The following is a 12,445-nucleotide window of genomic DNA, read 5'->3' as shown; positions in this document are numbered from 1 at the left end:
AGCTAAATCCCAACCCCAACCCCCCTTTTAAAAAGATTTATCTATTTATTTTATGTATATGAGTAGACTGTCTCTGTTTTCTGACACACCAGAAGAGGGCATTAGACCCCATTACAGATGGTTGTGAGCCACTATGTGGTGGCTGGGATTTGAACTCAGGACCTCTGGAAGAGCAGTCAGTGCTCTTAAACCGCTGAGCCATCTCTCCAATCTGGGTTCTTTTTTCCCCACCCTTTTCCACCCTTTTTCTTCTACCCTTTCAACCCCCTAACACTAGATAGGGGAGAAAAAAGAGTAGAGGGGAAAGGAAAGAGCGCTCTGAATAAAATTAGGGGTCAGATAGGGGCTTCAAGTTTCTTTGGACAAGTTTGATCTTCCTGTCAGGATAATTTCTTCTTTTTCTTGTTTTATTCTTTGCCTATGACTGTTTAAAAAACTTCAACCAACAGCAACCAACAACCAAGGACCCACCATGCCTCTCAGGGCCCTAGCATTTGTATACTCTCTGAAAAGTTCCCAGAATTCCAAAAGTCACACAATTGCAGAAACTGTCTAAAGCTGGCAAAATCATGCCACCACCAGAGCATGAGGTAAATCACAGTCAGCTACTATGGGCAGTTTGAAGCAGCCCCACATTCTCACACCCGGGATTAAAACAAAACATATTCCTATAATAGTTCTGTGTTTTTTAAAGAAGCCAAAATTCTAAAATTGTCACTCCATGTCCCCTCCTTCTGTTTTAAGCCTTTAATTATGCTAAGTTTAGTGGAAAATTATAAACAGAGGCATTTTCAATGAAATAAATGCTTTCTGCGTCACTGGCCAAGGTTTTCAGGTGATCTCTCTCAGTTCTAATCTTTATTGGTTTTGATGATAGCCATAGCTCTTTATTTCCTGTAGAAATATAAGCAAATTTGTGTCCTCAACACAAAACTTTTGCAGGCTTCCATTCTGATGTTAACACATCTATATAGTATATAACCTGGTTTAATTCACTTCTTGGCTGACAAGAGGCAAACAGTTTATACTTTTTGTTGCAGAGTCTCAAGCCAGGCCTCCAAGGCTGTTTTCTGATGGTAAGAAATTGCCTTGGATCTCTCTCTTGTACTTATACTTATTGGTCCAGTGACAGCCCTGCCACATTGCCTAAAACCCCTGGAAGTCTAGGCCTTCTTTCTGGTTTATAGTTAGGAAAATCATTGTCCTTAGAGATATCTTGTTTACCTTTCTGGAGTGAAGTGCCATATTTCCCGAAGTTAACACGCTGGGCATTTTGAAATCTAAGACCTTTAGTAGCTTAGTTACCATATCTTTGCAAATGACTGTATTTCCTGCAATTGAAGCACTGGGCATTTTGATACTGGCGATCTCTAGCTATAACTTGATGCATGGTACACATTAGAACTGATATTTATCATATCCCTTATCCACTTGTCCATAGGCAGTGCCCGCACCTTTAATGCTCTAATAACCTTTCTTATGTTCAGGATTCAAATTTTCAAATGCCAAGGTCTCAATCAGCATTTGCCTTGCTTCAAGGTCTGATATGGCTTTGTTCACAACTGAGACTAATCTGTGTAAAAAGTCAGTGAAGGCTTTTCCAGAGCTTTGTATAATCTTTGTAAACCAGGTGAACCTTTTTTGGGTTTCTCAACTTTGTCCTGAGCTCTTTAAGCCACCAAGTGACAGTGATCTATAGTAGTGTCGTCAAATCAGATCTGTTCGTGTATATCAGAGAACCACCCTTTGCCTAGCAACTAACTGCTCTTTCATTCCCCTCACTCTGCTTCACTGCTCAATATTGGAGGCTTCTTCCCTCTGACATGTTACCCACTGCACCTGTACAGCTCCAGTCTCTAGTACAGCTGTCACCAATCCCTTCCAGTCTGGGGAATAACTCTATTTGGAGTAGCCCAGTTATTTAGAATTTGTTTCACATAAGGCTGTGCCTCCCAGATGAGACCACAGCCTATTTAAAACACTTTAGACCTAGCATTTCTATAGGATGTCATCCTATCTCGTCCTAACCTCCTTCTACACCGTTAGCAGGCACATACTGTACAACCACTGGGAAAGCTGATGGTGATGAGCTCTTTACCCCAGGCTGCCCTTCCTCCTGCTCTGGCAGTGCGTTGATGTGAAATTAACCCATTGGACTGTTTCATCAGCCCGTCCTCTTGCCTTTTCAGCTTTTCTTCAACCAGACATCCCTCTGGCACAGTTAATTTCCCTCTTTCCTCCTATGGGAAACTCAGTCACTGTGACTGAGCCTTTTTGTTTTCTCCTTTGCAGTGCTCCTAGTTTCCCAGAAGCTTCCACTTCCACCTACACGTTTTCCAGTTGCACAGCCATTCTCCCAAACTGTTATGAAACAATATAGGAGGAGGAAGAGGAGGAGGGGGGGGAGGAGGAAGGAAGAGGAGGAAGAGGAAAGTCCCAGAAAATCCCCTCTGGGAGCAGAGCCATGGGGAGATATCCCAGCAGTAGCAGCCACAATAAGTTTTTTGTTGTCTTCTTGGGGGGAAAAAGCCATTCCTTTTCCCCCTGCCACTTCCTATATGGCATTTGAAGGCAAATTTCCCATTTTGCCTAGCTCCATGTCTGGGTGCCACTTGTAGCCTGGTCTTTTGGCTACTCTGTGTGTTCATATTTCTTCCATCCTTCTCCAACCCTTTTTCTTCCACCCTTCCAGCCCTCTAACACTAGATTGGAGAGAAAAATGGATAGGAAAGGAAAGTGGTCTCTGAATGAAGTCAGGGTTCAGAGAGGAGGTGATATTATCGTTAGGGTACTTCCTCGAGATTGGGAACTCTGAGTTCTTTAGGGCAAGTTTGATCTTCACTGTCAGGATATCTAATTTGTTCTTATTCTCGTATCTTCTTTGCTCGTGACTACTTAACAAACCAAGACCAACAACAACCAAAACCAGCCAACAACCTGTCACCCTTCATATACCTTCCGAAAAGTTCCCAGAACCCCAAAGTCACACAATTGCAGAAAGTATCTGCAGCTGGCAAAATCAGGCCTCTGCTAGAGCAGGAGGCAAATCATAGTCAGCCGCTGTGGACAATCTGAAGCAGCCCCATATTCCATACCTGGGATCGAAATGAAACCATATTCTTACAATATTACTGTGTTTTTTAAAGAAACCAAAATTTCAAAATTGTTGCTTCAGAGCACAGTATATTATAGAGATTCATGATATTTTCATAGCAGTGTATTGTTCTAACTTCTTACTAATTATTACCTTTAACTTTTTATAATGCTTAACCTATAAATTAAACTTTATTATAGGTAACTGTATATGGGGAAACAGTTCACATGGGGTTCAGTATTACTGGAAATGTTAATCATGCCCTGGACATCTTGAAATGTATCTCCACGGACAAGGAGGACATGGACAATAGGGTTGGGGCCAACTTCACTGTATGTCTGCAGGAATTTTAAATACAGCCTCTCTGCACCTGTGAGTCTATGCTCCTCCTTTAATTGATGAAGGGATACTGTGATAAAGTGTGTGGATGAGAGTATGGGGGTACATGTGGGCACATGGTGGGCAGAGGCATAGGCAGATTGGTCTTTCTCTGAGTTTGACACTAGCTTGCTCTATGTAGCGAGTTCCTGGCTAGACAAAGCTACATAGTGAGAGACTGTCTTATAACAACAATGACAACAGCAACCACAGAACATGTGTGTGGCAGGGGGTGGTGGTGGGGTGTGGGGGTGTGCAGCTTGAGAGATGGCTTTATAGTTAAGAACGTTTGCTACTCGTACAGAGACTTGCGTATATTGGTTCACAATTGTCCTTAACTCCAGAGCCTCATGTTTTGAGGAGAATATTACTGTGTAATAATAGTACTTGGAGTTTAAGATTGAGTACACAGTACTTAACTATTAGAGTTTTATTATCTTACCTGTTTTCTCTGAAAGTTTGTTCTGAAGGCTGACAACCCCTTTTCTAAATGGCACCTAAGGTGTTGATCTCTGAGGAATAGCAGAGTAAGAATGGTGAATTTGGTCAAAATCTTTCTTTTCAGAATTCTAGAAACTAACCAGAAGTGTGCAATAATTGATATACATCCAAGAAAAATGACTGAAACATATATTCCCATTTCAACAAAAAATTATAAGTTATATACAAAAGAAAAAACTCATCATTAGAAACTGTTCCCAAAGAAGCCCAGACAGTAGATTCTCTAGAACAGTGGTTCTCAACTTTTCTAACTCTGTGACCTTTTAAACAATTCCTTGTGTTGCAGTGACCCCCAAACCATAAAATTATTTCATTGCTACTTCATAATTTTGTTACTGTTATGAATCGTAATGTAAATATCTGATATATAGGCTATCTGATGAGGCTCACCTAGACAAAGGCTTAAATGTTCCATTGGTTTTTTTAATTTTTTATTTTAAAGGTTTATTTTTATATATACAATATTCTGCCTGCATGTATGCCTGCAGACCAGAAGAGGGTACCAGAATTCATTATAGATGGTTGTGAGCCACCATGTAGTTGCTGGGGATTGAACTCAGGACCTCTGGAAGAGCAGCCAGTGCTCATAACCTCTGAGCCATCTCCAGCACCTTAAATGTTCCATTTTAAATAAATCTAAAGAACTAAAGGGAAATATGAAAATCAAAAAACAAAGCCAACCACTGAAAAGAGATCCTCAGCATATGTTAGGACAAAGGAGAACCACACAGATGCTCTGGAGCTGAAGCCGTCACTAGTGGAGATGAACAGCAGAGCAGGGAGATGCAAGAACAGCAAACTTGAGAACAGGCAAGTGGAGCACATCCCACGTGAGAATCACAAAGAAGAATGAATGGGAAGGAGCAGGACTTAGAGACCAGCAGAAATCAAGTGAATCAATGCACACATGGTGGGGATTCTAGTCCAGAGAGAAAAGAGATGCTCAGACTCTTTGAAAAAATAATAGCTAGAAATTTTCCAAACTTGATGAAAAATGATCTAAATATCTAAATAACTCAGTGAACTACAACTAGGATCAATTCAGAAAACCACTCAGGTCTGTCATAGTTAAAACTGTAAGATAAAATGTGCTAATGAACAAGGGGCCACCAATAAGTTCAATCGCTCTTTTCGCCCCATAAGCCAAGGTGGCGAGAAGGTAAACGTAAGTGCCTTGTGAGGAAGAACTTTCAGCTGTGATTACCTCATTGCTGGAGTTGTAGATGGACTGCACCTCCTGTCTTTAGTGAGGATTTGTTAGCTAATATTCTGCATAACAACTGGTCAAACTCCTTTATATTTAGTGTGGTGCAGGGACTTGAACCCAAGGTCTTGTGTATGTCGGGCACACTTTTTAGCAAAGAGCTACATCTCTAGCCTCCTTTTACGTTGTTGTTTTTCACAGGGTCTCATGTAACTTGGGCTGGTCTCCAACTCAACATGTAGCCTCTATGACCTCGAGATCTTTTGATTATATTTTTTAATGTAGATGAATGGTTTGCCAGCATATGTTTGCAAATCTTGTATATGCAGTGCTCATGGAAGCCAGAAGATGACATCACAACACCTGAAACTGGCATTACAAATGGTTTCAAACTGCCATGTGGGTGCTGGGAACTGAACCTGGTCCTTTGCAAGTGCATGACATATTCTTTTTTTTTTTTTTTTTTCTGGTTCTTTTTTTTGGAGCTGGGAACCGAACCCAGGGCCTTGCGCTTCCCAGGCAGCATGACATATTCTTAACTGTTGAGTCTCTACCCCTACCTTTAATTTTTGATCCTCCTATTTCTACCTCTGAGGGCTAGGATTACAGGCATTCACTACCAAGCCTAGTACCCTCTTTCACTTTTTTTTTTTTTTTTTTTTGGTTCTTTTTTTTCGGAGCTGGGGACCGAACCCAGGGCCTTTCGCTTCCTAGGCAAGCCCTCTCCCCCTGAGCTAAATCCCCAACCCCCCTCTTTCACTTTTTATTTTGCAACCGGAGATTTTGCTAATTTGCTAGGCTCATCTTAAACTCACCATATATGGCCTCACAGACCCTGAACTTGTCTTGCTTCAGCCTCTAGAACAGCTCGGATTACAGTGATACACTGCTATGTCTGGCTAGCTATTCATTGTTTATTCAAGAAAAAGGAGACCAAATTAAGAATTCAACAATGACAGGCTTTCCCTGTCTATCAGCCATCCAGGTTCAACCATATATTGGGATTTGATCATAACCTGAGCCCCCAAACATGCCCATGGAGCTGCCTTTTCCTGTGTTGGTACTATTTTCTTTTTCTGTGTGTGATTTTATAGTTAATATTGTTTCATGTCTCACTGGGCCTGGTGAATGCTGTAGTTCCTGTAGTTGCTGATAAACCTTGGGTTCAGAGAGATTAAGTGACTCAGCTTTACTAGGAAGAAGTTTTCAGGGGACAAAATTACAACAGTCAGCTTAAGACTCTTAAATGGCTTTGTATTTGATTCAGGAACCAGGCGACACTTCATTCTACAAAATAAAATAAATGTTCCAATGAGCCAGACTTGGTAAATTGGTTTTATAGACAGGAAAATGGCTGAAGACAGAAGAAATGAAAACCAAGAGGCAATTTGGTCATTTTCAGTTTTTTCCCCCTAAGGATAGAACAATAGAAAAATAAATCATTGGTTACCATTAGATTCCTGAAGTTGAAGACTGAGGGTGCCTCAATATTATACCAGTTGAAGCCTGGTGCGTTTGCAAAATTTAGCTGTTAGCTTTCTAATCTTGATTGCCAGGTCCAAGGCTTAGTTTTAGCTTAATGGAACCACAGCATGAGTGATTCCATTTTGATTGTTAGTCAATAGTCTTTTGGGACCCAGTTCAGGAGCTTAGTTCAAAGCAGTGGCCTCCTGTAAATTTTATTTAACATGCTAGAGCCAAATTTCCTTTTTCTTGAGACAATGTCTTGGCTCGCTTCCAATTTGCCATGTGACTGAGGATGACCTGACCTCCTGATTCCCTTACCTTCTATTTCCTGGGAATACATACAGGCATGGTCTTCCATACTTGGTTAACAGTCTTGATTTGTTATTGTTATTCTGTGTGTTCCTGGCTGTCCTGGAATTTCTCTCTGTAGACCAGGCTGGCCTCAAACTCAGAGATCCACTTGCCTCTGCCTCTAAGTGCTGGGATTAAAAGTGTACACCACGGGGTTGGGATTTAGCTCAGTGGTAGAGCGCTTGCCTAGGAAGCGCAAGGCCCTGGGTTCGGTCCCGGCTCCAAAAAAAAAACCAAAAAAAAAAAAAAAGTGTACACCACTACATTTGGCTTAGTCCTGATATGTGTGTGTGTGTGTGTGTGTGTGTGTGTGTGTGTGTGTACATATATATATATTAGGAGACATCTGTGGCTATAGAAGAACTACATGAGAACTTAATTCAGAGAAAAATAGGAAATGGTTTAATTTTACCATTGACTTTTCAACACAGTCCTGATATTTTACATAGGATTCTTAAAATATGTCACATGTTTATAGGGGCATTGAGGCCATCCTTGTGGGATTGTTGGAAGAGATCAAGTGAGCCAACTCGTGTGAAGTGTCACAAATGTATTCCTTGTACTACTGGAAAAGTCACACTGGTTGCTGTGTGAAAAGGTTTCCATGGGAGACGCTACCATGGGAGTCCCTATGGAGAGCAGGCTCTGAGTATAAGGATCTGTGGGCTCAGGGTTATCTGGTGAGTAAGAATACTGAGGAGGAGCAGGCCTTTGAACTTTTGTCACAGTGGGGTTGAGCAAGAAGAGAGGAGGGCACCCAGGCAGTGGCACCCTGGGGGAAGACATGCTGATCAAAAAGCCAGGCTTGCAAACTGGATCAGATGTTCAGGTCATCTTTAGTTACAGAATAAATTGTGTGTGAGCCAGCCTGAGCCACAGGAACCCTGTCTTTAAAAAGAGAAGAGTCGAGTGTGGACCTGAAGTGCTGGAATCCCTGAGAGGAAGAAGCTTGGGCCTGCTTCTCTTAGGTCAGTGCAAAAGCACAGCTCTTACCTCAAGGAGGATAAGAGAACATTTATTTAGGAGCCTAATAGGGGTGAGCAACCATGTCCCAGGGACACAGATTTATGTTACACCAGATTCTATGCTCTTTTCACGCAGAAACAATTTTATGAAGTTTTCATAGTAATAGGTAAAGTCATAAATCAAGACAGTTTTCAAGTACCTTGGTGGCAATGTCAGAGAGGTGCATTACAGTAAAATGTAGAAATCTAATCTGTAGACCTCAGATGCTATCTGATGAAGTTCTTAGCATTTGGGTTGGTAGAAGCTAGTAGTCTGCTAAGTTAATACATTCTAGAAGGTTTTTAATCTGCTAGTCACAGAATGTCAGGTCTGACACATAGATGGATAAGGAATGACTATTTAGGAGGCTAGCTAGTTCAAGATAATTTATAATTAGTCTCTAGACCTGCAACGTTCCAACATTGGACCTTCCAATGTTTCAATGCCACATCATTGGTTTCTAATCTGTCAATCAGCCTTGCAGACACAGCTTTATACTGCCTGGCTTTGTGTGTCAACTTGACACAAGCTGGAGTTATCACATAGAAAGGAGCCTCCCTTGAGGAAATGCCTCCATGAGGTCCATCTGTAAGACATTTTCTCAATTGGTGATCAAGAGGGGAGGGCCCAGATCATTGTGAGTGGTGCCATCCCTGGGCTGGTAGTCCTGGGTTCTGTAAGAAAGCAAGCTGAGCAAGCCAGGGGAAGCAAACCAGTAAGGAACATCCTCCACAGCTTCTACATCTACTCCTGCCTCCAAGTTCCTACTGATGAACATAATGTGGAAGTAAAAGCTGAATAAACTTTTTCCTCCCCAACTTGTTTCTTGTTTGTGATGTTTTGTGCAAGAATAGAAACCCTGACTAATACAAGCTTCTTTCCAGTAATATGGACATGGGGTTTGGGGACCTTCTTTGGCACTCTACCACTGAGCTACATCCTAGGTCTCTAGAATTGTCCCCCACCTTTATCTATCTATTTATCTATCTAGCTGTAATTTGCTTTGTTTTTGAGACAGAGTCTCTCTATATAACATAAAGACGGTAAAAATGTTTTTTAAAATTTATTTTATGTATATGAGTGCTCTGTCTCCATGTACACCTGCATGCCAGAAGAGGGCATCATGTGGTTGCTGGAATTGAACCTCTGGAAGAGAAGCTGGTGCTCCTATCTGCTGAGCCAACTCTCTAGCCCCCCACCCCCAATAAAAAAGTTTTTAAGATGGCTGGAAATGTAGCTTAGTGGCAGAGCATTTGTCTAACAAGCTCAAGATTAAAAGAGGCTGGCTAGTGGTAGTGGTGTGTGCCTTTAATCCCAGCACTCAAGAGGAAAAAGGCAGGAAGATCTCTCGTGAGTTCAGGCCAACTGGATCTACATAGTTTCAAGACAGCCAGGGTTACTCAGAGAAACCCTGGCTTATATGGAGGTCAGTTTGTAGGAGCTGGCTCTCATACCATGTGGGATCCAGGGATCAAATGTAGATTGTCAAGCTTGGTGGCAAGTCTCTTTTCTCACAGCCATCTTGCCAAGCTTCCTTTTAAATAACTCTTTTTCCTATTATTCTCCAATTTATTCTTGATTTCCATGGTTTCTGTGCTGAGGCTTGGGAAGGCAGTTGGTCAGCTGAAAGGACAGGTGGGGACATCAGATGCCACTTTGAGGCCAAAGTCACAAACTAAGCTGTGTCACCTGCATCTGGCCTATTTGACGGCTCTCTGGCTGACTTGCTTCTCAGATTAAGGGCATTTCTGGGGCAAAGGCAAATGAGGTCATTCTTCATAGACTCATGGATCCCAAAGAACATTTTTCCCCAAATCAGTCCACCTAGGAGGGCTCAAGAGACCCATCACTTGTAGAGTCCATTCAAGAAGTCTCTGAGGGACCCTGGGCTTGGGTGGACTAGAGTTTTGCTCTCTGGGTATCGAGTCACCTGCAATGGTGAAGTTGCTTTCACCGTTAAAAATTGTGATATTGAGAAGCCAGGGTTACCCAGGTAAGTTTTCAGCAATGACATCTTTGGACCTAACTGTCTAGTACTAGGTTACTAAGTGGTGGTCCAAACTGTATTTAACTTTTAAAATGTCTCTGACTTTTAACCGAGGAACACTTAAATCTGGAATTAACATCTCAATGTACCAAAGTCTTTTTGTTCTCTTTAGAGAATAATTCAGTTCTTCTCCCTGTAGGCTTACTCTGGCTGAAATGATCTTCTCCAGTCTTTAGAGACATGTGTCTGTTTAAAGTAGAAATGTAGCAGCTGGAGAGACGCTCAGAGCTTAAGAGCACTTGTTGCTCTTGCAGAGGACCCAGTTTGCTTTCAAGCACCCACATGGTGTCTAACAATCATCTAAAGACAGTGTCAGAGATCTAATACCCTCTTCTGGCCTCCAAAGACACGACAGACATGTGGCACATATACATACATACACATATACACAGGCAAAACTCATACATAAAAAAATAAATCTTTAAAAGTAGTTACTGTCCTACATCTTTTCTTTTGCACTTCCTTTCTGCCAAAGCCCCTTTTATCAAGACCTTGGACGTGTTATTTTTGCAACTCATCTACTGAATATGCCTCTTTTTCACTGTTATAGGGTTTCCTACTCTACCCTCGTGTGTTTGTTCTTGGTCTTACTGAGGAATCTTTTTGGTTTTTATCTTTATTTTGCTCCTAAAAATGGTACTTTTCTGAAATTCTTGTCCAGGGCTCCTAATGCATTTGAGCAAGCATTGCTCCAGGATATAAATTAGGAAAGGAATTGTTGGACCCACCTAATCTAGGTTATGTGGGACTTGTCTTCCCACCAGCAGTACACAGCACTGAGTACTTTGTGATCTCTCAGGTGTCAGAATTTGGATCTCAGGTCCATGTGAGAGCCACCTTGTAATCTCAAATTATTGGGGTGAGTTACCTTTCTCCTGTCTGTGTGATGGGATCACTTGATTTTCCTGCAGATAGTTCGGGGAGGGAATAGTGGAGGTTTACTTTTGGCTGCCTCACACTGAGGGGTATCTTTTGGAAATCTCAACAAGGGGTTGGGGATTTAGCTCAGTGGTAGAGCGCTTGCCTAGCAAGCGCAAGGCCCCTGGGTTGGTCCCCAGCTCGGAAAAAAAAAAAAAAAAAAAAAGAACCAAATCTCAACAAGACCTGGGGTAAGCTCTCCTTAGATTTCCCACTTGGCTGAACACTGGGGATGTGCCCTGTGCCCTTTTGAGGATTCGAAAAACTAAAGCTCAGGTTTCCCTGGTTTTGCAAAGGGCCTCAGGATAAAAGTTACAACAGTTATCTCTGCCTCCTCTTAGGTATCCGCCTGAGTAGTCTGGATCTCCTTGCTGACTTGTTTATACTTTTAAGAGTATGTGTATGTAGGTGTGCCCCTCCTTTCAATACATATATTTTATCCACACATGTTGTTTTCAATAGGAAGGATGGACAATCACTTGTATATCCATCTGGGAAACTTGCTTGCCTTTAAAGGGAAGTCCATGGGACTCTGTGTCTCACAGCTCTGGTTTCCCTTCTCAGGAGTCTCTAGCTCACACCCGAGCAGTGAGGCAGCCCCTCACTGCCCACAGGGATACAGTGGGAGCAATGGGCAAGGTTTCCACCTAGAACCATAGAGCTGCAATGTTTGGGTCTGGAAGTCTGACTCTCACATGTCATGGATTTCTGAATTATTGTGAGAGTTGGAGTCTTTCTTTCTGTTCCATCCACCCCTCAGTTTTTTTTTTTTTTTTTTTTTTTTTGGGCCTTGCGCCGCTGGGCAAGCGCTCTACCACTGAGCTAAATCCCAACCCCACCCCTCAGGTTTTTAAAGATATGTGGTTAGTCCATTTGGCCTGTTCCTCTGGCCTGGCCTAGGGGCTTAATCAATTCTAGCTTTGGGCAGTATGGGCAGATTGCTTAGAGAATAAGCTAGCACACAGGGAGGTGTCTGAGGGATTTGGTTTAATGAGATATTGAAACCACAGAGGCACATCATCATACAACGTGAAAAAAAGTTACCCCAACACATATCAAACCCTGATCCTTCTTGTCCTTTGTTGCACGGCCATAGCACTTGTTTCCAGCTGTCTTAGCCTTTTGATTTCTGCAATTCCCATGATGATTCCACATTTTTTGCGTTCCGGGGTAGACTGTGAAACCCTTTGTGTTACTCTGGTCACTGCTACGTTCATCTTAGCCTCATTCTTGTTTTCTAAAAACAACTCACATGGTATTCACATCTGCTATCAAAAAGGTTGCTGCTGTCTTCTACTTACCTCCAGAGGCCATCTTTTTGTGGTGCCTTAAGCCTTCCCAAGCACCTACCTGTGATCTGGTTCTAGGCTGCTGTAGCTCCAGATGGATAGGCCAGAACACAGCCACCTCTGCCCAGGGAGGTTCAAAGACCTACTCATTAGACACACCAGAATGAGGGGCAGCTTTTTGTTTCTCGTGT

At 42.2% G+C, this 12,445-nt stretch overlaps 1 protein-coding gene across 1 annotated transcript in view; it reads left to right on the top strand.

Moving 5' to 3' along the window:
* The window catches only part of Pc (pyruvate carboxylase), a 98,420-nt gene that overhangs the window by 12,198 nt on the left and 73,777 nt on the right, over window positions 1-12,445 (top strand). The window lies entirely within an intron of this gene.

Source organism: Rattus rattus, chromosome 2 (assembly GCF_011064425.1).
Source record: "Rattus rattus isolate New Zealand chromosome 2, Rrattus_CSIRO_v1, whole genome shotgun sequence".
NCBI lineage: Eukaryota > Metazoa > Chordata > Mammalia > Rodentia > Muridae > Rattus > Rattus rattus.
Note: the sequence above shows the minus strand (reverse complement) of the source record. Positions and strands in the feature narration are given on the sequence as shown.